General features: G+C 40.0%; 2 pseudogenes; one reads left to right on the top strand and one right to left on the bottom strand.

The window, feature by feature from the left end:
• Positions 1 to 9,689: 9,689 nt before the first annotated feature.
• Positions 9,690 to 10,675, top strand: LOC134387571 (olfactory receptor 7D4-like; annotated as a pseudogene).
• Positions 10,676 to 15,695: 5,020 nt separating this feature from the next.
• On the bottom strand, positions 15,696 to 16,633 carry LOC134389141 (olfactory receptor 7D4-like; annotated as a pseudogene).
• Between the last annotated feature and the right edge of the window lie 10,046 nt (positions 16,634 to 26,679).

The raw sequence follows: 26,679 nt of genomic DNA on the forward strand, positions 1-26,679 counted from the left end.
ACACAGCAACTGCATCCCCAGTGATCCAGCTCCTGAGATGACTGACCCACAGGGTACATGTGTATACCCCCAGCCCGTGAACGACACAGCAATACTTCCCCTAGCAAAGCTGTGACACCACTGTCATAAACCTCCAAAACATAGGTTGCTGAATCACTCACAGACATAGCAAAAGTGGATTATGGCTGAATAAACTACACAGAGTCTACACTACTGCATCCATCTGGAACAAAGCCATTACACACTACCAAATTGACATCCCAGACACACTTGCAGATGAAAGTCTTTCCCCATGCAAGTCACTCTACAAAACTCAAAAAGGTGACTGTTCCCCCAGATGTACAGATATCAATGCAGAGAAACAAGAAACATGAAAAAACAAGGTAGCATAACACCACCAAAATAATAATAATAATAATGCTCCAGTTACTTATCCCAAAGAAACAGAAATTGCCAACTTGCCAGAAAAAGAATTCAAATTAATGATCTTAAAGATCAGCTAGTTGGGTCACTCCACTGCAGGACTGCCTAGCAGTCCCTGCCCACTGCCCAGAGGCAGAGAGAGAGGACAAATGGTATCTAAGGTTCTGTAGTAATATAGGGACACTACAGTTAACGACAAAGTACTGTGTGTCTTTGAATAGCTAGTCAAGATGATGTTGAATGTTCCTAAAACAAATGTTTCAGGTGATAGGTAGACTAAACACCCTGATATGATCATTGCACACAGTATGAATGTACTGGGTTATCATATTGTACGTCATAAATATACACAATTGTCATGGGTCCATTAAGATAAATAAATTTAAAAGAGAGAAATAGAGAGTGAAATAGTGGTTACTAGAGGCAGGGACAGGGGGCTGAGGAGAGGCTGGTAGACTGGCACAAAGTCACTAAGTTAGAAAGGAAGAGTAAGTTCTGGTGCCCTATGGTGACAATAGTCAAAAATATTGTATTGTGTATTTCAAGATAACCAGAAAAGAGTATCCTGAATGTTATAACCACAAAGAAATGATAAATGTTTAGGTGATAGACATACTAACTACGCTGATTAGATCATTATACAGTATATGCATGCACTGAAACAACATGTTGTACCCCATCAACGTGTACAATAAAGAAAAACATAAGATTTTTTTAAAAATAAATTACCAACTTTATTTTATCTCTTTCACCTTTTTTCTGTGTATATATGTGTATGGTCAGGAAAATACTTATATCCTGAAATTTTGTATTATTTATATTCTCCATGATAGGTAAGAGTGTGTTGCTCACTTTTTATGGCCAAAAAGGAGAATAATCATGAAATAATATTCTTACTGATTTTATATGTAGAAGTAGCATCTATTGTCCATTTTATTTTTAACCTCTAATTATTAGGAAGTCTGAACATTTTCCTTATGTTTTCTGATCATTTATATCTCCTCTATAAAGTAGAAGTTTATAAACTTTGCCCATTTTGATACTGATGTTTTCAATATCAGCTATTAAGGACCATAACACATTTATTGACATAGAAATGCAAACCATTATTTTCCAGTCTCAAACTTGCCTTTTTATTATTGATACTTTGACAGAGTCATTTTATATAGTTGTAGTCTAATTTGTCTATCTTCTTCCTAGTAATTAATTCTATGGATTGTGGTGTTAAGAGTATACTTCCACTTTTAACACTTGGATTTGATCCAAACCATTTATATTCTTTCTTCTGTTGGCTTATCTTTTTAGTCCACTTGTTTTTACCAAATCCTGAATTGAATCAACATAATTCTTGTAGAAGATTTTTAAAACTTTGCCATTTGTAATTTTAACTGTATAAAAGTGCTGCATTGACCGCTATTCACAATAGCCAAGATAATGAATCAACCTAGGTGTCCATCAGTAGTTGAATGGATAAAGAAAATGTGGTACCTATAAACAATGGAATACTACTCAGCCATAAAAAAGAATAAAATCCTGTCATTTGCAGCAATATGCATGAGCCTGGAAGATATTATGCTAAGTGAAATAAGTCAAACAGAGAAAGTTAAATACTGCATGTTCTCACTCATATGTGGGAGCTAAAAAATAGTTGAACTTTTAGAAATAGAGAGTAGAGCTGTGGCAAATAGAGGCTGGGAAGAGGAGAAGGAGATATTGAGAGTTTGGCTAATGGACACAAAACTACAGCTACATAGGAAGACTAAGTTCTAGTGGTGTAGTCATGCTGGGTATCTATAACTAACAATAATTTAGTGTATGTCCTCAACTGGCTAGAAGAGAGCTCAAATGTCCTCATCTCAAAGAAACGATAAATTTCTGCAATGATGAATATGCTTATTATCCTGTTTGACCATGACATACTGCACACATGCATTAAAATATAAGGCTGTACCCCATAAATATGTACAACTAATATGTTTCAATTAAAAAATAAATAGACTCCTTTTAAAAATGTGTTCCATTTAGATCAAAGGAGTTAATAAATATGCTGTCCTTAGTAATAGCCAAAGTTCTATTTATTGGTGACTGCACTGATTTAAGAGGGATATTGACAAATTAGAGCACCGTAAGACAGGGCTACTGGGATGATGATAATAGTAATAATAGTTAATACTATAGGAACCACACTAATAACAACACATGTATTATTTTATTTATATAACAGCCATATATTTTTAGGTAGATTTTTATTATGTCCAATATAACATTATAGACTGAAGCTATAATGTAACTGAAGCCTATTTAGACCATCAGATAGGAGACTTGAGGAAGATAGAAGCAAGAACTGTGAAGGGACTGAGATTTTACTTTGCTTGCAATCAAACAAGTTAGCCTGATGCAGTGACATAAATGCTAGCAGAAGATGCAAGGCTCCTGGACTTACTCCCAACACAACAGGCAGCATCAGCTTCATGTCTGCAGCAGTTTCCCTTTCCCTCTAAGTCCCATAGGGGTGAGGCAGCACAGGCCCAGGCGGATGCTGCATATGACATGAGTTTGTCACAGTTGAGGAACTTGAAGCTTATGAAGCTACAAATTTTAAAGGAACCCCCCAAAAACCTGACCAAATTTTGCCTTGGAGGGAGACATTATCTTTATTATCTTGGGCAACACACAAGTCTTCCCTTTGCTCTGGAGGGAGGCAGTACTTTTATCTTCTAAGATTGTTCACTATACAAACATATTTGAAAGGATAGTTTGAAACAAAAGCTGTCAGAGCCTCTACTCACAGGATGTGCAGAAATGCACAAGGTATGTGAAGAATTGTCTCCCAACAGACAGCTGTGGTGGCCATCAGTCTCTCAATTTCCCCACAAAAATAGACATAGCAACTAAATAGCAAAGCAAAACTCCCCCAAATAACATTTGCAACAAAACTAGGTGACAAGTATCCTCATGATCCCTAAAATATAAGTGGGCAGGGACAAGTGACAGCAAGCCACAAGACCTGTAGGAGTAAAAAGAAGTAGGAGCAACAGTAGCCCTGAGAGGAGAACCTCACAACGTCCAATGGGCTTTCACTGGGAAGTGTGGTGAGCCAGTGTGTGAATGGCATCTGGAACTGGGAAAACTTCTGACCTCCCCAATACCCAGGGAGTGCAAGGGATCTGTGAGAGGAAGGGTGGAAGAGGCTGGTGTAGTGTAGCCCTTATTAATTCCTGAAACCAAACCATAAGGGCTTCATTCCCAGGCAACACTACACTGAAATTCTGCCATTTGCCTCAACATGAATGAGCCCAGAGGACGTTTGTTAAGTGAAACAAGCCAGACACAGAAAGACAAAAGCCACAAGATCTCACTCAGATGTGAAATCTAAAAAAAAAATGATAATAATCTCATAGAAGTAGAGAGTGTAATGGTGATTACTCTAGTAATTACTCTAGCTGGGGTAGCTGGGGAAGGAGGGGGATGTGGAGATGTTGGTGATAGAATACATAATTACAGTTTGATAGGGGGAATAAATTTTAAGAGATCTATTGCACAGCAAGTTTACTGCAGCTAATGATGATGGATTGTATTCTTGAACAATGTAGAGAAGGTAGACATTATTCACTCTTACCACAAAAATGATAACTATGTGAGGCAATGCATTCATTAATTATCTAGAGTTGACCATTCCACAATGTGTATATACTTTAAAACATCCTGTTGTATACAATAGAAACATACAATGTTATCTGTCCATTTATAAATAAATAAATAAATAAATAAATAAATAAATAAATAAATAAATAAAAACACTACACTTAGGAGAAACTGCAGGGATGGAATCAGAATTGGGCAGTATGAGGTCAACAGAAGCAAGGAAAGAGATCTATACCTGTGCTACAAATCCAATGCAGTAGCCACTAGACACATGTAACTATCAAACACTCGAGATGTGGCTAATACAAGTAGGAAAATTTTAAGTGTATTTGGAGAAACTCACATATGTTAATTTGCTTTTCCAACTATAGATTTTATTAAATCTAACTATAGACCAAGTATTTCTGATAAAAATTTAACATCCAAATTGAGACGTGTTCCAAGTGTAAAATGCCCACCAAAATCAAAGACTTATTACCCAAAAAAGAATGTAAAATATCTTATTAATAATTTTGATGCTGATTGCATGTAGAACTGTTAAGACTTGGGATATACTGGGTCCCATAAAAGATACTAGTTAAAAATAATTTCACCTGTTTCTTTTTATCCTTATAATGTGGCTACAAAAATCCTTTAAATTACATATGTGGTATGTATTATAATTCTTTGGATTGTGCTGGTCTAGAGCACAGTGGAGGAAGAAATAGAGCCCAGAAACCTAAGAAAGCAGATCACTATATGGGGGTACTTCAGAAAGTTTGTAGAAAAGTTTGTAGAAAGCCACACCAAAACAACCAAAGAGGGGCTCTGTCAAGATAGAAAAACTTTCCTGAACACTGCCTTATTCTAAAAGTTGAAGAAAATTAATTTCATATAAAAATAAGCAGCAGCAAAGTTTAAGTCAAATACCATGGAAAGCTATTGTAAGAAAAAAACAAATACGTCAAAGTATAACATTCCTACAGAAACTGAAAGCATACCCCCCCAAAAAAGGTACCCACAAACCTGACTGAAGCTAGAATCTATTATTTCAATGCACCTTAAGGATTGAGGGGGTCAGCGTGCACACTTTACACTAATTGGAGTCTATAGCCACTGCTGGCAACCCCACTTTCTTTGGTGAGGTACCCTTGCAATTTTTGCAGCCACAGGGAGGTAGTCGAGGACTCACATGCTTTTCTTGGGCACAGACATATGTCTGCAGCACCAGTGAGCCTTCCCAGGGTTTCCCACCCCAGCAAGGGGGCTTGGGAGGGATCCAGCATATCTTCTAGGGACACAACAGCTCACCTACACACCAAGCAACCTCTCGTGGGACAGCCCAACTTAACTGAGGAAATCCAGAGTGTCCCAGTAATGCTCTTAGGGACACAGGGATCTGTTCACAACTATAGCAGCCTAGCCCAGCATGGCCACTCCAGCTGAACAGCTTCAGAGAGCCCTAATATCCCTCTTGGGGTTGAAGGGTCTCACACAAAACATTTAACACCTCAACACCTCACCTAGAGTGCCCTATTTCAACAGTGGTGCTGTAGACCATTCCAGTGTACGTCCTGAGAGCACAGGGCCCCACATACAATCCCAGGGACCCCAGTCAGTGTCACCCACTTCAACAGCAAAGCTACAGAGTACCCCAATGTCTCCCCAGGGGTACAGTGCTCTGCCCAGAGCTGCTGTGACACCACTGGATCACCCACTCTAACTGAGGGGCTCCTGAGCACCCGATTACCTCCCTCAAGCCTGAAGTCCTAATCCCAACTCACAGAAACCCCAGCCATGGTCATCCATTCAAACTGAAGACCTTCAAATCACTAAAGCACTTCAGTGAACCTATCAGGGTCATGGGATACTAGCTAGGGAGCCAGCCAGTCTGCTCAGGCTCACCCATATTAGCCAAGGAGTGACAAGTCATCCAGGTGTTTCCCCAAGGGTTTGAAATCTCACCAATGACCTTAATGACCCAGTGTCACACACATCAGCAGGGAACCACTAAGTATCCCAGTACCTAGGCCATGGAAGCACTCACAGATAACTCTGACATTGGATATAGCTGAGTAACCAAAAAACAATAATCACCAACATGGATACATGAGAAAAAACAAAACCCACTGGTAGAACAGATATGCAAATAAGGAAAAGAAAGAAACTATATCTTACTGCTTCAGAAAACCAACAACACTGAAGGCAAAGAATAGAAAGGACAGAAAGGAACAAAAGATGTTTAAAACAACCATTCAAAAATCACTAAAATGCCAGGAGTAAGACAATACCTTTCACTAATAACCCTAAATGTAAATATATTGAATTCTCCACCCAAAAGACACAGACGCATTGAATGGATTAAAAAACTACACTCATCCTGATACCAAAACCAGGTAAAGATATAACCAAAAAAGAAAACTACAGGCCGATATCCTTGATGAATATAGATGCAAAAATCCTCACTAAAATACTAGCAAACAGAATACAGCAACACATATGAAAAATTATTCATCACGATCAAGTGGGATTCATCCCAGGGATGCAAGGTTGGTTCAACATACGCAAATCAATAAATGTGATACACCATATTAATAAACTCAAACACAAGGACCATATGATCATCTCTATAGATGCTGAAAAAGCATTTGATAAAGTTCAGCACTCATTCATGACAAAGACCCTCTATGAGTTAGGTATAGAGGGAAAGTATCTCAACATAATTAAAGCCATATATGCAAAACCCACTGCCAATATCATCCTGAATGGGGAAAAGCTGAAAGCTTTTCCTTTAAGAACAGGCACTAGACAAGGATGCCCACTCTCACCACTCCTATTCAACATAGTGTTGGAAGTACTAGCCAGAGCAATCAGAGAAGAGAAGGAAATAAAGGGCATCCAGATTGGAAAAGATGAAGTCAAACTGTCCCTGCTTGCAGATGACATGATCCTATATATCAAACAGCCTAAAACCTCTACAAAAAAACTATTGGAATTGATAAATGATTTCAGCACAGTAGCAGGATACAAAATCAACACACAAAAATCAGTAGCATTTCTTTTCTCCAATAGTGAACATGCAGAACGAGAAATCAAGAAAGCCTGCCCATTTACAATAGCCACCAAAAAAATAAAATACTTAGGAATTGAGTTAACCAAGGAGGTGAAAAATCTCTATAATGAGAACTACAAACCACTGCTGAGAGAAATTAGAGAGGATACAAGAAGATGGAAAGATATTCCATGCTCTTGGATTGGAAGAATCAACATAGTGAAAATGTCCATACTACCCAAAGTGATATACAAATTCAATGCAATCCCCATCAAAATTCCAAAGACATTTTTCTCAGAAATGGAAAAAACTATTCAGACATTTATATGGAACAATAAAAGACCACGAATAGCCAAAGCAATGCTCAGCAAAAAAATAAAGCTGGAGGCATAACACTACCTGACTTTAAGCTATACTACAAAGCTATAATAACCAAAACAGTATGGTACTGGCATAAAAACAGACACACTGACCAATGGAATAGAATAGAGAATCCAGAAATCAACCCACACACTTACTGCCATCTGATCTTTGACAAAGGCACCAAGCCTATTCACTGGGGAAGGGACTGCCTCTTCAGCAAGTGGTGCTGGGATAACTGGATATCGATATGCAGGAGAATGAAACTAGATCCATACCTCTCACCGTATACTAAAATCAACTCAAAATGGATTAAGGATTTAAATATACACCCTGAGACAATAAAACTTCTTAAAGAAAACATAGGAGAAACACTTCAGGAAATAGGACTGGGCACAGACTTCATGAATACGACCCCAAAAGCACGGGCAACCAAAGGAAAAATAAACAAATGGGATTATATCAAACTAAAAAGCTTCTGCACAGCAAAGGAAACAATTAAAAGAGTTAAAAGACAACCAACAGAGTGGGAGAAAATATTTGCAAAATATACATCTGACAAAGGATTAATATCCAGAATATATAAGGAACTCAAACAACTTTACAAGAAGAAAACAAGCAACCCAATTAAAAAATGGGCAAAAGAGCTAAGTAGGCATTTCTCTAAGGAAGATATCCAAATGGCCAACAGACATATGAAAAAATGCTCAACATCACTCAGCATCCGGGAAATGCAAATCAAAACCACATTGAGATACCATCTAACCCCAGTTAGGATGGCTAAAATCCAAAAGACTATGAACGATAAATGCTGGCGAGGCTGCGGAGAAAAGGGAACTCTCATACATTGTTGGTGGGACTGCAAAATGGTGCAGCCTCTATGGAAAATGGTATGGAGGTTCCTTAAACAATTGCAAATAGATCTACCATACGACCCAGCCATCCCACTGTTGGGAATATACCCAGAGGAATGGAAATCATCAAGTCGAAGGTATACCTGTTCCCCAATGTTCATCGCAGCACTCTTTACAATAGCCAAGAGTTGGAACCAGCCCAAATGCCCATCATCAGATGAGTGGATACGGAAAATGTGGTACATCTACACAATGGAATACTACTCAGCTATAAAAACGAATGAAATACTGCCATTTGCAACAACATGGATGGGCCTTGAGAGAATTATATTAAGTGAAACAAGTCAGGCACAGAAAGAGAAATACCACATGTTCTCACTTATTGGAGGGAGCTAAAAATTAATATATAAATTCACACACACACATACACACACACACACACAAACCGGGGGGGGGGGGGAAGAAGATATAACAACCACAATTATTTGAAGTTGATACAACAAGCAAACAGAAAGGACATTGTTGGGGGGGGAGGGGGGGAGGGAGAAGGGAGGGAGGTTTTGGTGATGGGGAGCAATAATCAGCTACAATGTATATCGACAAAATAAAATTTAAAAAATAAATAAATAAAAAATAAAATAAAAAATAAAAATAAAATAAAATAAAATAAAAAACTACACTCAACTATATGCTGCCTACAAAAAACTCACTTCAACTGCAAAGACTTATATAGATGAATAGCGAAGGGATAGAAAAAGATATACCACGCAAATGGAAACCAAAAATGAGCAGGAGTAGCTATTCTTACATAGAATAAAATAGACTTTAACTCAAAAACAAAAACAAAAATAGACAAAGAAAGGCATTATGTAATGATGAAAGGATCTATCCAGCAAGAGGATATAACAATCATAAATATATGCACTCCCAATATCAGAGCACCCAGAAATATAAAGCAAACACTATTAGACCTAAACAGCAACAAAAGACCCCAAATAGCCAAAGCATCCTGAGCAAAAAAAAAAAGCCAGAGGCATTACACTTCCTTGCCTCAAGCCATATTACAAATCTACAGTAACCAAAACAGCATGGTACTGGCATAAAAACAGATACTTAGACCAAAGGAACAGAATAAAGTACCCATAAATTAATACACATATTTACACCCAACTGGTCTTCAACAAGGGATGGTCAACATTATGAAATGTTGACTGCAGCAAATGACAGAACGTAGGATTCCTAAGTTCTGTAATATTAAGGCTTTTATGTCCAATCCTTCACCTCAAGAAATAAAAAAGCAGAGCAAATTTAGAGCCCATCCAGTGTCCATTTATGTTCTTTCTCTTCCTATATTGTCTAGATGATATGTCTCCAACATGGACCCAGGAAATCAAACAAGTGTTTCAGAATTTTTACTCCTGGGATTTTCCCAAGACTCAGAGCATCAGCTAATGCTATTTGGGCTGTTCCTGTCCATGTTCGTGGTCACTGTGCTGGGGAACCTGCTCATCATCCTGGCCATCAGCTCTGACTCCCACCTCCACACCCCCATGTACTTCTTCCTCTCCAACCTGTCCTTTGTTGACATCTGCTTCACCTCCACCACTGTCCCAAAGATGCTGGTGAACATCCAGACACAGGGCAAATCCATCCCCTATGCAGGCTGCATTGCCCAGATGCATTTTCTCATGGTGTTTGGAGGCATGGACATATTTCTCCTCAGATGCATTTTCTCATGGTGTTTGGAGGCATGGACATATTTCTCCTCAATGTGATGGCCTAGGACCAGTTTGTAGCAATCTGCCACCCCCTGCACTACCTGGTCATCATGAACCCTCGCCTTTGATGCGCACTAGTTTTTGTGTCCTGGTTCCTCAGCATGTCACACGCCCTGATCCACAGCCTGTTGGAGCTGCGGCTGTCCTTCTGCTCCAACTGGGGAATTGAACACTTTTACTGTGAACTTGCTCAGGTCCTCACTCTTGCCTGCTCAGACACACTCATCAATCACATCCTGCTATATGTGGTGATGGGTCTTCTTGGCTTTGTGCCCTTCTCAGGGATCATTTTCTCCTATAGCTGAATTGTCTCTTCCATCCTGAGGATCCCATCCACTAACGGCAAGTATAGAGCCTTTTCTACCTGTGGGTCTCACCTGTCTGTGGTTTTGTTGTTCTATGGGACAGGCCTTGGTGTGTATCTCAGTTCTGATGAATCCTCCTCTTCCTGGAAGGAAATGGTGGCCTCAGTGATGTATGCAGTGGTCACTCCCATGCTGAACCCCTTCATCTACAGCTTGAGGAACAGTGACATTAAGAAGGCCCTACAAAGACTTCTTGGGAGAAAGCTCTATGTTCACTGATGGGAACACTGGTCCTAGATTTTTTGAGATAGCGGAAAGACAAGCAGTGGGCTAAAGAAATCACATCAAAGTTTGCTTCTCACCCATTCTATTTCTTTATTTATTAATTGGTTATAGATATTCATGGGGTACAAAGCTGGCCATCACCACTTGTGCCCAAGATGTGATGGCCAGATTAATACTATCAGGATGCGCATTACCACAAATTGTGATTATTCCCTGTGTCCCCCACCCAATTAATCGCTGACCTCCCTCCCCACCCCACTCTGCAACCCTAGGTGTGTTCTCTCCCTCTGCAAGTCCAACACACCACTATCATCTTTCTTTCCTTCCTTCTTTCCCTCTTAGCTCCCACTTACGTGTGAAGACATGCTGTATTTTTTTTCTCTGTGCCTGGCTTATTTCACTCAACATAATTTTCTCCACCCTATTTCTTTATCTTTGGTCAGAATGGCCTTGTGAACACTTTGTCTGAACCTCTTATGGTGATTCAGTCATCCTCGGTTCTATCCCCCCACTCCCACTCCCTCTTTCAACTCCTTATATTACCGCATTTCAGCTTGGCATTTGAGGTCCTGCAGGTCAATACAGAAAGTTCAAGTACTGACTTGGAAGCTGTTGGAAAAGACTGAGAAATAGTACATGTCATCAGTAACCATTGCTAGCACTTACCAAATTCATACATTTGGTAATGCTTATTGAGCATCTATAGAGTTCAGACTGTCCTGGGTGTCTGGGATACAGCAGTGGGGAAAAAAAGAAAGCCTCACACCCAAAGAGCTCAGATCCAGGATTGCAAAATTTATCAGATCATGTTCTCTGTCCACAGATAAAATAGACTCACAGATTCAGACTCATAATTCAGAAGAGCAAGAAATGAATGACAGAATTGCCACCCTCTGTGTATGCAATGCTGAACAGCTTCCTGTGATGTACAATATGGCAGAACCAGTGGACAATTAACAAAAATTAGCAAAGACAGCTGGCCTAAAAACATTGACCAACATCCCCACTAATGTTTTCTAGTTTTTTATTAACTCACCCTAGCATTTGAAAATTCACCCATCTTTTGTTTGTATGGAGTTGCAGTCAATTTCTCTCCCTATTGCAATCGTCTTTATTTATTTATTTTTGTAATAGATTTTTTATATAGCAATTTTAGGTATACAAAAATTGAGCAAAAAGTACAGACCATTCACATACCCCCGACTCACCCACACCCTCACGCAACAGTTTCTCCTATTATTAACATCTTGCTTCAGTGTGGTACATTTATTACAATAAGAAACAATATATTCTTAACTAAACTTTACATTAGTGTTCCCTCTTTGTGCTTTACAGTTCTATGGTTTTGCCCAATGCATAGTGTTATGTATTCACCATTACAGTATCATACAGAACAGTTTCACTGCCTTAAAAATCCTCTGTGCTGCACCTGCTCATCCATCTTTCCCTCATTCCCTCCTCCCCTGAACTCGGGTAACCACTGATCTTTTTTTTTATATACTGCCTCAAGTAGTTATCATTTCTTTGTATTGAGAACATTAAAAATACTGTCTTCTAAAATAAAATTTTTTTAAAAATACTCTTCTTCTAGCTAGTTGAAATTATACAATAAATTGTTGTTAATTATAGTCTCCCTACAGTGCCATAGAGCACTAGATCTTATTCCTCCTATCTAGCTGTAATTTTGTATCTATTATCCAACCTCTCGGTATCCTCTTGCCCCACTACCCTCCCCAGTCTCTGGTAACCACCATTCTACTCCCTACTTCTTTGTTGATCAACTTTCTTAGCTTCCACATATTAGTGAAAACATGCGGTATTTCTCTTCCTGTTCCTGGCTTACTTCACTTAACATAACATCCTCCAGGCTCTTCCATATTGCCACAAATGGCTGGATTTCATTCTTTTTATAGCTGAATAGTATTCCCTTGTGTATTTACACCACATTTTCTTTACCATTCATCTGTTGATGGACACTTGGTTGATTCCTTATCTTGGACATTGTGAATAGCACAATAGTCTCCAATAAAGTCTTCCTTGTCTACTTGATTCATCACGTGCAATTTTTATTTGACACAGTCAATGACTTTCCAGACTTCATAACCAGTTCCTACCAAACAATATTTTGTTCTGGCAATGAAATTGCCCAATATCTTCCTTGTTTAAGTGAATAATATCATATCCCACAAAGGACTTTGGACTGGAAGATGACCGAACTCAATTTGTGGGTGACCTGAATAAATTTAATTTGGAAAAGATTAGCTGAGGCATCCCAGTTGTCCCTTAGAATGCTCAGAACTTGTGAGTTCATTCAGAAGGTAGCAACAGTAGAAGAGGAATAAGGAGACTAAGTCGATGGAGAGAACATCAAGGATATTTAGATGGGGGTCATGGAAGGCATCATTAAGTGCTGTTATTTAAGTTGAAAAGCTGAATAAGAAAGGAGAGAACATTCTTGGCATGGAGAATAAAGTGTAATGCCCCAGAGGCTTAAAATAACAAGGCCTGTTCAAAGAACTACAAGAAAGCCAATAGGTTTAGACAAGTGGTTCTCAAACTTAGCATCCATCATAATCACATGGAGGGCTAGTTAAGGCACGGGTAGCTTGGTTCCAGCAGCTGAGGTTTGGATGTGGCAGGTCTGGGGTGGGGCCCAACTTTGCATCTATAATCTCTCTAGGGAGCAGTTAATAGGAGAGATAGCTGGAAAGAGGAAAGACTACATAATGAAGAGTCGTATAGACTCTGGCATAGAGTATAAAGTTTAATTTTAGGAATAGCAGAAATGATGGGAGGGTTTTAAGCAGAGATGTCATGTTTTAATTACATCTAAAAAAACAAATCTGGATGCCTGAGGAGAAACTGAATATGGAGAAATAATTTAGGAAACATTTTCATGAGTGGAAATAAAATGTTAAGATGAAATGTTTTTGAAGAATAGGAAAAAAGAATCAGATAACTGACACAGGCAAGTTTAGACAATGTTAATTGTTTTGACATTAGGAAAAAGGAAAAGAGGGTCTGAAATGACAAAATGTGGAGGGCCTCAGTGACCTGGAAGAGAGTTTATCTAACTGAAAATTTGAACAGATATATGCTTGTGAATTTTGACTGTAGAAACAAGAAGAGGATTAAATAGTGTTCCTTCCAGCATGAAATTTATCTATCTTGTCTATCTCTTTATTGTATGGGACAGACTTTGGAATGTTCCTCAGTTCTTCAGAAAACTTCCCTTCCAAAAAGTCAGAAATATGCACAGTGTTAAACACTGTGGTCATCAGATGCTCGATTTCTTCAAAATATAATGAACAGTGGAATCACGGGATCCTTGGTCAAACTTGTAATAGAGTTAGGAGAGGATGGGATAGGTGCTTATGATTGGACCACAGGCTTCAGGAATTTGAAGTATGCTGCACATGCAGATACATATGTTACCTTATTGTTTTGAACTTAACACTCTCTATGAAACATCTCCGAATTTGGATTTTCCCAATTCACTAGTACTTTTTATATGGACCCACCCACACTGCCCTAAAATTTCTATTGTGTATCTCCTCTCCGTGAATTTTTCCACCAGTGATTACAGCGCTGGGTTTGTAATTAACAAAATATTGCTGACCATCCAAAAACCCTACCTTGGAATTATCTTTAAAAATCTTACCAAATTAATTTTATTAGTATTTCAGACTCACCTAAAGAGAGGTCTTGCCTTTGTCCCAACTCCTGGGAGTTTACTTCTAAACCCGTGAAATGTCACCTCTGATAGGACTGCCTGGGTTATCCACGGCAGCCCTATCAGACCAGAGCTGGTAGTTGATCCTAATGAGATGACTCAGGATGTGGGTTGGTCAAGACTGAAATACCAACCATGTGACTATAGTGTTGGGGTCTTCAGACTATAGGATATGAGCTTGACATGTTGAGGAAATAGGAAATTGTGTTCAGTCACACAGAGAATAATTCAATCATGCCAATGCAATGGAATCTCAATAAGAGTTCTGGAAACCAAAGCTCAGATGAGTTGCCCTGGTTGGAAATACTCTTTGAGTATGGTTACACATTGTATCCAGGAGGAGGTAATGTGTCTGACTGCATGAGGAGTGGACAGCCAGAAGCTTCATGTTTGGATCTTCTCAGATTGTGCCCTGTGTATCTTCCTTTAACTGGTTCTAATTTGAATCCTTTTCCTATACCAAACTGTACTAATAAGTATAGCACTTCCCTGAGTTCTGTGAGTCATTCTAGCAAATTATCACACCTGAGAGAGTCTGTGGGGACTCCTAAATTTGTAACAAGATGTTCTGAGGTGAGGGTGGCCCTGGAGACCCCTAAACATTTGAAGTATGTCTGAGGTAAGGACAGTCTTCTGACGACTGTTCTCTCAGATTTTGCAATTTGACAAACTCTTTGTCGGAGAGAAGGACAGAGGAAAAAAACTGAGCCAAGTGGCAATCCATCAAAATCTCTGAAAACATCCAGGGAGCTCTAGAGCTGGGATGGCCCCTTGGAGTTGTCTGGAATTGGGGCAGAGGGGTCAAGACTTTATACCCCACATCAATCAGTCATTGAACGTGAGCTGCCACAGGAAGGAGGAATGACCTTGGGTAAGGTGGCCCTCTGCAGCTGAGGCTGAGCCCACAGGGACTGATTTTGGAGGGCTGAGCAGTACCTCCAACATTGGGAGCAACATGTCTCTCATTCCTGATTGGAGATTTTAAAAATTATGTTGAAATACAAATCATATAGAATATCTGAAACATCTGTAAGTGTAGAGCTCAGTGGCATTAAATAAATTCACCGTTTTGTCCAACCATCACCACTATCCATCTCCAGAACTCTTTTTATCTTGCAGAAGTGAAAATCTTTACCCATTAAACACTAATTCCCCATTCCCCCTACATCTAGACCCTGGAATCCACCCTTCTACTTTCTCTCTGTATGATTTCAATCCACCTAGGTACTTCAGAAAACTGGAATTGTACAACGTCCACTTGGTTCAGAGATCAGTGATGCTTCAAGGACAAGAGGCTGCTCTGCGGAAGAGTCTTCCCAGGGCTCTCTTCACATCCTTGTTCCTCAGGCTGTAGATGAAGGGGTTCAGCATGGGGGTGACCACAGTGTGCCTCACTGAGGTGGTTAACCTTCTCTGAGAAGAATGGGTCAAAGGAGAACTGACATAGTCCCCAAGGCTTGTCCCATAGTACAAGGAGACCATAGAGAGTTGAGACCCACAGCTGTAAAATGCTTTATACTTGCCTGCAATGGAGAACATCTTCATTAAAGAGGAGACTATATGATAGTAAGAGGAGAGGATCCCAATGACAGGAAACACCCACAGCAGTGCAGCTGCAACATACAAGAAGATGTTATTAATGAGGGTATCAGAGCAGGCCACCTTGAGAAGATGAGCCAGGTTGCAGAAGAAATGCAGAATCTCTGTACCTGTAGAGAAGGTCAGCCTCTTCATCAGTAGAATTTGAAGAAGGGAGGCCCAGCAAATGATGAACCAAGACATCAGAAACAACAAGGCACAGAGGTGGGAGGTCATGGTGACTGTACAATGCAGGGGGTGACAGATGGCCACAAAGCAGTCATACGCCATTACAGTCAGTAAGAAATTATCCACCCCAGCAAAAAACATTTAAAAATACATCTGGGCAAGGCGCCCTATGTAGGAGATGTCTTTGCTCTGTGCCTGGATGTTCACCACATCTTTGAGACTGTGGTAGAGATGAAACAGATGCCAACAAACGACAGTTTGGAGAGGAAGAAGTACATGGGGGTGTGGAGGTGGGAGTCACAGGTGATGGCCAGGATGATGAGCAGGTTCCCGAGTACCATGAACAGGTACATGGGCAGGAACAGTCCAAAAAGAAGACGCTGAAGTTCAGAATTTTCTGAGAAGCCAAAGAGGAGGAATTCTGATAGTTCTGTGTGGTTTTCTGCTTCCATGTAGCTGGTGCTTCTGCTGTCAAAGGAGGAAAAGCAACATTCAATGAACAGCCAACTAAAACCTTAGCTAGTTATCACTTCACAATGTCTCCCTTGGCTGGACATCTTTCAACCTCTATGGAGTCCTTTGAAGAACACTGATCCGGAGTTTTCAAGATGGCAGCGGCTGCGGCGGCTGGCGCGGAGTAGCTGAGGTGGAAAAGGTGGCCACTGGGCCTCAGGCAGTCGGGAAACTTGTGGACCTTCCTCTGGCCATCTCTTAAGGGAGGACTGCTGCTGCTGGCCGGTCGTGGGGGCTCAACGCCACTTTGCCCCCGGCAGGAGAGGCTGCCTCATTTACAGGCAACAGCTTTGAAGTGTGGAGCAGGAAAAGAACTGATTCTTACCTGCAAAAGCGAGTCTTGAAACAGGGAACATGGCGCCAGGGCTGCTGTGGATGCAGCCAGGATCCCGGAGGCTGGGGCCGCACTGAAGGCGGCCAGCTGCCCTATTCAGGATTCGAGGTTTCAGGCCGGCATTAAAGAAGATTCCTGGGAGCGCCCGAGCGGCGCCGCGACTGAACAGCCCGAGGGGGCAGCGCCGAGAACACGGAAGGCAACAAACCAGAGACAGAGCGAGCGCCCGACCTGGCACAGCACTGTGAGTGATCCCTGGCACAGCTCTGTTCGGGGGGTGGATGCCCACGCGGCTCCCGCCTGCACCACCAGGCCACTCACTGCCCCGGTGCTGCCTCCATTTTCCCAGGTGCGGGCAGCTCCGCCCTGCTCGGCCATCACTGAGCCCATTTGCTTGGCCTGGCGCGGGGCTTTCCGGACCCTGCGGGCCGGCCTCCTCTCCCTCTCCCTCCGCGGTTCTCTGGCAGGGCTGGGGGTGTGGGGCATCCCGACCAGTGTTGGGAGGGCTAGGAAGTACGGGCGGGCCGACTGTCACTCCACCACACCCTGGACTCCGGCCCCGGTAAACTTCCTGTTACTGGGAGGCAGATACCATCTCTGCGACCACCAGTTTGGAAAAAAGCCTAACGAATTTCTGGTTGGGAATAGTGTGGCAGGAGAGTTCCCAGGTCCGCTTGAACCTGCCGGAGAGCAGGCTGCAGGCGGGCACTAGACTCGGTTTATACCGGGGGGATACAAAGGTGAACAAGACCCGAGAAAGATCTACACAGTGCTACAAAGGCACCCAGAGAGACCGGTCGTCTGTGCCTAGCAGAAACCTGGTAGACTTCCTGGGCGAGGCGGTGCTGAGCAGGGTCTTGAAGGCCCAGCTGATAGACGAGGGGTGCAGAAGACACACCCCAGCCCAGCACAGTGTGCACAGAGGGGGGAGACGTGCGGCCAGGGAGGCGGAGACTCGACAGAAACCACACACCCGGTGGGGTCGCCACTGCACGATCTAACAGCCTGGGCCAGAGCACACGGAACGGGGAGAAGTCCTGTACAGAAAGTGAAAGCTCAACAGAGATCACACACCCTGTGGTACGTGATCCACCAGCCCAGCAGAGTACAAGCTGACCAGAAAGGTGGATCCCCGGAGAAGCCCAAGACCCGAGGCAACCACACACACAAGACACTAGAGGCCAACTGAGCAGTCACGGCGGGAGCCATACCAAATTGGCAACCACAGCAACATCCTAGTTAGTCATTAGTCTCAAACCGGTGGACTGTGAAACCCCCTGCCACAATGAATAAACACCAAAAAAAAGACACCAGAAATACAAAAAATCAAGAAAGTACACCACCAAAAGTTAATAAATCTCATACTCTAGATCCTATAGAACAAGAAGCCCTTGAAATAACTGACAAGGAATTTCGAGTGATAATTCTAAGGAAACTGAATGAGATACAGGAAAACTCAGCTAGACATCATGATGAAATGAGGAAAAGTATACAGGATCTGAAAGAGGAAATATACAAGGAAATCAATGTCCTGAAAAAAAATGTAGCAGAACTTGCTGAACTGAAGAAGTTATTCAGCGAAATAAAAAACACAACGGAGAGTTTAACCAGCAGGCTTGTCGAAGTTGAAGAGAGAACCTCTGAACTTGAAGATGGGCTGTTTGAAATAACACAAGCAGACAAAAAGAAAGAAAAAAGAATCAAGGACATGGAAGAAAATCTGAGAGAGATATCAGACAACCTCAAGCGTTCAAATATCCGAGTCATGGGTATTCCAGAAGGGGAGGAAAATGGAGATTCCATTGAAAACATATTCAACAAAATAGTGGCAGAAAACTTCCCAGGTATAGGAAAAATCACAGATCTTCAGATCCAGGAAGCTCAACGATCTCCAAACGTATTCAGCCCAAAAAGGCCTTCTCCAAGACATGTCATAGTCAAATTGGCAAAACTCAGAGACAAAGAGAGAATCTTAAAAGCTGCAAGAGAGAAGCGTCAAATCATCTATAAGGGAGCCCCAATCAGGTTAACATCAGACTTTTCATCACAAACCCTAAAAGCTAGAAAGGAATGGGATGATATTTTCAAAATACTAAAAGACAAAGATTGCCAGCCAAGAATACTCTACCCGGCAAGGCTATCCTTCCGAAATGAGGGGCAAATAGTATATTTCTCAGACAAACAAAAACTGCGGGAGTTCACTACCACAAGACCACCCTTACAAGAAATCCTCAAGGGAGTACTGGGTTTGGTTCCTGAAAAATAACTACCACTGCCATAAAAACCTAAGAAAAATCTAAACCCGCTAGTACAATAAAAATGGCATTCATGAAGAGAAAACAAGCTAACAAAAACACTATCTACAACCTAAGGAACCAACAAACAAAGAAACCAAACAGTAAATCAGAAAGCAAGGAACAAAAGACACCTAAGACAACCAAACAACCAATAAAATGCTAGGAATAAATCAACACCTTTCAATAACAACTCTTAATGTTAAAGGCTTAAATTCCCCAATTAAAAGACACAGACTGGCTGACTGGATCAAAAAGCAGGACCCAACTATATGCTGCCTACAAGAGACCCGCCTCACCCATAAAGATTCACACAGACTAAGAGTGAAAGGATGGAAAAAGATTTACCATGCAAACAGAAAAGAAAAACGAGCTGGAGTGGCTATTCTTATATCTGACAAAATAGACTTTAAACTAAAAACCATAAAAAGAGACAATGAGGGACACTACTTAATGATAAAAGGACTGATCCATCAAGAAGACATAACAATCATAAATATGTACGCACCCAATATTGGAGCAGCCAGATTTATAAAACAAACTCTATTAGACCTAAAGAAGGAAATAGACACTAATACCATAATAGCAGGGGACCTGAACACTCCACTGTCAATATTAGACAGATCATCTAGGCAAAGAATCAGTAGAGAAACACAAGATCTAAACAAGACTCTAGACCAATTGGAATTGGCAGATATCTACAGAACATTCCACCCAACAACCTCAGAATATTCATTCTTCTCATCAGCACATGGATCATTCTCCAAGATAGATCACATATTAGGTCACAAATCAAGTCTCAATAAATTCAAAAAAATTGGAATTATCCCATGTATCTTCTCAGACCACAATGGATTAAAACTAGAAATTAATAACAAACAAAACTCTGGAAACTATACAAACACATGGAAATTAAACAGCATTCTACTTAATGACATATGGGTCCAAGAAGAAATCAAGCAGGAAATCAAAAAGTTTATTGAAACTAATGAAAACAATGATACATCATACCAAAACCTGTGGGATACTGCAAAAGCAGTATTGAGGGGAAAATTTATTGCATTAAATGCTCACTTCAGAAGAATGGAAAGATGGCAAGTGAACAACCTAACACTTCACCTTAAAGAACTAGAGAAACAAGAACGATCCAATCCTAAAGTTAGCAGACGGAAAGAAATCATTAAGATCAGAGCAGAACTGAATGAAATTGAAAACCAAAAAACAATTCAAAAGATCAACGAATCAAAAAGTTGGTTTTTTGAAAAGATAAATAAAATTGACAAACCATTAGCATGGCTAACAAAAAAAAGAAGAGAGAAGACTCAAATAACAAAAATTAGAAATGAAAAAGGCGATATTACAACTGATTCATCTGAAATACAAGCAATCATTCGAGACTACTATAAACAACTATACGCCAACAAATTTGAAAATCTGGAGGAAATGGATAAATTTCTGGACACACACAAGCTCCCAAAACTGAACCGTGAAGACGTAGAAAATTTGAACAGACCAATAACAATAAAGGAGATTGAAGCTGTTATCAGAAGGCTCCCAACAAAGAAAAGCCCAGGACCAGATGGATTCACAGCAGAATTTTACCAAACATTCAAAGAGGAATTGACACCGATTCTTTACAAACTATTCCAAAAGATTGAAACGGACGCAAATCTCCCAAACTCATTCTATGAAGCAAACATCATCCTGATACCAAAACCAGGTAAAGATATAACCAAAAAAGAAAACTACAGGCCGATATCCTTGATGAATATAGATGCAAAAATCCTCACTAAAATACTAGCAAACAGAATACAGCAACACATACGAAAAATTATTCATCACGATCAAGTGGGATTCATCCCAGGGATGCAAGGTTGGTTCAACATACGCAAATCAATAAATGTGATACACCATATTAATAAACTCAAACACAAGGACCATATGATCATCTCTATAGATGCTGAAAAAGCATTTGATAAAGTTCAGCACTCATTCATGACAAAGACCCTCTATAAGTTAGGTATAGAGGGAAAGTATCTCAACATAATTAAAGCCATATATGCCAAACCCACTGCCAATATCATCCTGAATGGGGAAAAGCTGAAAGCTTTTCCTTTAAGAACAGGCACTAGACAAGGATGCCCACTCTCACCACTCCTATTCAACATAGTGTTGGAAGTACTAGCCAGAGCAATCAGAGAAGAGAAGGAAATAAAGGGCATCCAGATTGGAAAAGATGAAGTCAAACTGTCCCTGTTTGCAGATGACATGATCCTATATATCGAACAGCCTAAAACCCCTACAAAAAAACTGTTGGAATTGATAAATGATTTCAGCACAGTAGCAGGATACAAAATCAACACACAAAAATCAGTAGCATTTCTTTTCTCCAATAGTGAACATGCAGAAGGAGAAATCAAGAAAGCCTGCCCATTTACAATAGCCACCAAAAAAATAAAATACTTAGGAATTGAGTTAAGCAAGGAGGTGAAAAATCTCTATAATGAGAACTACAAACCACTGCTGAGAGAAATTAGAGAGGATACAAGAAGATGGAAAGATATCCCATGCTCTTGGATTGGAAGAATCAACATAGTGAAAATGTCCATACTACCCAAAGTGATATACAAATTCAATGCAATCCCCATCAAAATTCCAAAGACATTTTTCTCAGAAATGGAAAAAACTATTCAGACATTTATATGGAACAATAAAAGACCACGAATAGCCAAAGCAATGCTCAGCAAAAAAAATAAAGCTGGAGGCATAACACTACCTGACTTTAAGCTATACTACAAAGCTATAATAACCAAAACAGTATGGTACTGGCATAAAAACAGACACACTGACCAATGGAATAGAATAGAGAATCCAGAAATCAACCCTCACACTTACTGCCATCTGATCTTTGACAAAGGCACCAAGCCTATTCACTGGGGAAGGGACTGCCTCTTCAGCAAGTGGTGCTGGGATAACTGGAAATCGTTATGCAGGAGAATGAAACTAGATCCATACCTCTCACCATATACTAAAATCAACTCAAAATGGATTAAGGATTTAAATATACACCCTGAGACAATAAAACTTCTTAAAGAAAACATAGGGGAAACACTTCAGGAAATAGGACTGGGCACAGACTTCATGAATACGACCCCAAAAGCACGGGCAACCAAAGGAAAAATAAACAAATGGGATTATATCAAACTAAAAAGCTTCTGCACAGCAAAAGAAACAATTAAAAGAGTTAAAAGACAACCAACAGAGTGGGAGAAAATATTTGCAAAATATACATCTGACAAAGGATTAATATCCAGAATATATAAGGAACTCAAACAACTTTACAAGAAGAAAACAAGCAACCCAATTAAAAAATGGGCAAAAGAGCTAAGTAGGCATTTCTCTAAGGAAGATATCCAAATGGCCAACAGACATATGAAAAAATGCTCCACATCACTCAGCATCCGGGAAATGCAAATCAAAACCACATTCAGATACCATCTAACCCCAGTTAGGATGGCTAAAATCCAAAAGACTATGAACGATAAATGCTGGCGAGGCTGCGGAGAAAAAGGAACTCTCATACATTGTTGGTGGGACTGCAAAATGGTGCAGCCTCTATGGAAAATGGTATGGAGGTTCCTTAAACAATTGCAAATAGATCTACCATACGACCCAGCCATCCCATTGTTGGGAATATACCCAGAGGAATGGAAATCATCAAGTCGAAGGTATACCTGTTCCCCAATGTTCATCGCAGCACTCTTTACAATAGCCAAGAGTTGGAACCAGCCCAAATGCTCATCATCAGATGAGTGGTTACGGAAAATGTGGTACATCTACACAATGGAATACTACTCAGCTATAAAAACGAATGAAATACTGCCATTTGCAACAACATGGATGGACCTCGAGAGAATTATATTAAGTGAAACAAGTCAGGCACAGAAAGAGAAATACCACATGTTCTCACTTATTGGTGGGAGCTAAAAATTAATATATAAATTCACACACACACATACACACATACACACACAAACGGGGGGGGGGTAAGAAGATATAACAACCACAATTATTTGAAGTTGATACAACAAACAAACAGAAAGGACATGGTTGGGGGGGAGGGGGGGAGGGAGAAGGGAGGGAGGTTTTGGTGATGGGGAGCATTAATCAGCTACAATGTATATCGACAAAATAAAATTAAAAAAAAAATAAAATAAAAAAAATAAAGCACTGCAAAAAAAAAAAAAAAAGTTGGTTTTTTGAAAAGATAAATAAAATTGACAAACCATTAGCATGGCTAACAAAAAAAAGAAGAGAGAAGACTCAAATAACAAAAATTAGAAATGAAAAAGGCAATATTACAACTGATTCATCTGAAATACAAGGAATCATTCGAGACTACTATAAACAACTATACGCCAACAAATTTGAAAATCTGGAGGAAATGGATAAATTTCTGGACACACACAAGCTCCCAAAACTGAACCGTGAAGACGTAGAAAATTTGAACAGACCAATAACAATAAAGGAGATTGAAGCTGTTATCAGAAGGCTCCCAACAAAGAAAAGCCCAGGACCAGATGGATTCACAGCAGAATTTTACCAAACATTCAAAGAGGAATTGACACCGATTCTTTACAAACTATTCCAAAAGATTGAAACGGACGCAAATCTCCCAAACTCATTCTATGAAGCAAACATCATCCTGATACCAAAACCAGGTAAAGATATAACCAAAAAAGAAAACTACAGGCCGATATCCTTGATGAATATAGATGCAAAAATCCTCACTAAAATACTAGCAAACAGAATACAGCAACACATACGAAAAATTATTCATCACGATCAAGTGGGATTCATCCCAGGGATGCAAGGTTGGTTCAACATACGCAAATCAATAAATGTGATACACCATATTAATAAACTCAAACACAAGGACCATATGATCATCTCTATAGATGCTGAAAAAGCATTTGATAAAGTTCAGCACTCATTCATGACAAAGACCCTCTATAAGTTAGGTATAGAGGGAAAGTATCTCAACATAATTAAAGCCATATATGCCAAACCCACTGCCAATATCATCCTGAATGGGGAAAAGCTGAAAGCTTTTCCTTTAAGAACAGGAACTAGACAAGGATGCCCACTCTCACCACTCCTATTCAACATAGTGTTGGAAGTACTAGCCAGAGCAATCAGAGAAGAGAAGGAAATAAAGGGCATCCAGATTGGAAAAGATGAAGTCAAACTGTCCCTGTTTGCAGATGACAAGATCCTATATATCGAACAGCCTAAAACCTCTACAAAAAAACTCTTGGAATTGATAAATGAATTCAGCACAGTAGCAGGATACAAAATCAACACACAAAAATCAGTAGCATTTTTTTTCTCCAATAGTGAACATGCAGAAGGAGAAATCAAGAAAGCCTGCCCATTTACAATAGCCACCAAAAAAATAAAATACTTAGGAATTGAGTTAACCAAGGATGTGAAAAATCTCTATAATGAGAACTACAAACCACTGCTGAGAGAAATTAGAGAGGATACAAGAAGATGGAAAGATATCCCATGCTCTTGGATTGGAAGAATCAACATAGTGAAAATGTCCATACTACCCAAAGTGATATACAAATTCAACGCAATCCCCATCAAAATTCCAAAGACATTTTTCTCAGAAATGGAAAAAACTATTCAGACATTTATATGGAACAATAAAAGACCACGAATAGCCAAAGCAATGCTCAGCAAAAAAAATAAAGCTGGAGGCATAACACTACCTGACTTTAAGCTATACTACAAAGCAATAATAACCAAAACAGTATGGTACTGGCATAAAAACAGACACACTGATCAATGGAATAGAATAGAGAATCCAGAAATCAACCCACACACTTACTGCCATCTGATCTTTGACAAAGGCACCAAGCCTATTCACTGGGGAAGGGACTGCCTCTTCAGCAAGTGGTGCTGGGATAACTGGATATCGATATGCAGGAGAATGAAACTAGATCCATACCTCTCACCGTATACTAAAATCAACTCAAAATGGATTAAGGATTTAAATATACACCCTGAGACAATAAAACTTCTTAAAGAAAACATAGGAGAAACACTTCAGGAAATAGGACTGGGCACAGACTTCATGAATACGACCCCAAAAGCACGGGCAACCAAAGGAAAAATAAACAAATGGGATTATATCAAACTAAAAAGCTTCTGCACAGCAAAGGAAACAATTAAAAGAGTTAAAAGACAACCAACAGAGTGGGAGAAAATATTTGCAAAATATACATCTGACAAAGGATTAATATCCAGAATATATAAGGAACTCAAACAACTTTACAAGAAGAAAACAAGCAACCCAATTAAAAAATGGGCAAAAGAGCTAAGTAGGCATTTCTCTAAGGAAGATATCCAAATGGCCAACAGACATATGAAAAAATGCTCAACATCACTCAGCATCCGGGAAATGCAAATCAAAACCACATTCAGATACCATCTAACCCCAGTTAGGATGGCTAAAATCCAAAAGACTATGAACGACAAATGCTGGCGAGGCTGCGGAGAAAAAGGAACTCTCATACATTGTTGGTGGGACTGCAAAATGGTGCAGCCTCTATGGAAAATGGTATGGAGGTTCCTTAAACAATTGCAGATAGATCTACCATACGACCCAGCCATCCCACTGTTGGGAATATACCCAGAGGAATGGAAATCATCAAGTCGAAGGTATACCTGTTCCCCAATGTTCATCGCAGCACTCTTTACAATAGCCAAGAGTTGGAACCAGCCCATCATCAGATGAGTGGATACGGAAAATGTGGTACATCTACACAATGGAATACTACTCAGCTATAAAAACGAATGAAATACTGCCATTTGCAACAACATGGATGGACCTTGAGAGAATTATATTAAGTGAAACAAGTCAGGCACAGAAAGAGAAATACCACATGTTCTCACTTATTGGAGGGAGCTAAAAATTAATATATAAATTCACACACACACACACACACACACACACACACACACACACACACACACACACAAACCGGGGGGGGGGGAAGAAGATATAACAACCACAATTATTTGAAGTTGATACAACAAGCAAACAGAAAGGATATTGTTGGGGGGCGGGGGGGAGGGAGAAGGGAGGGAGGTTTTGGTGATGGGGAGCAATAATCAGCTACAATGTATATCGACAAAATAAAATTTTTTTAAAAATGGAAAAATAAATAAATAAAAATAAAAATAAATAAAAAAAAAATTGAGCAAAAAGTACAGACCATTCACATACCCCCGACTCACCCACACCCTCACGCAACAGTTTCTCCTATTATTAACATCTTGCTTCAGT

Source organism: Cynocephalus volans, chromosome 10, assembly GCF_027409185.1.
Source record: "Cynocephalus volans isolate mCynVol1 chromosome 10, mCynVol1.pri, whole genome shotgun sequence".
Taxonomy (NCBI): domain Eukaryota; kingdom Metazoa; phylum Chordata; class Mammalia; order Dermoptera; family Cynocephalidae; genus Cynocephalus; species Cynocephalus volans.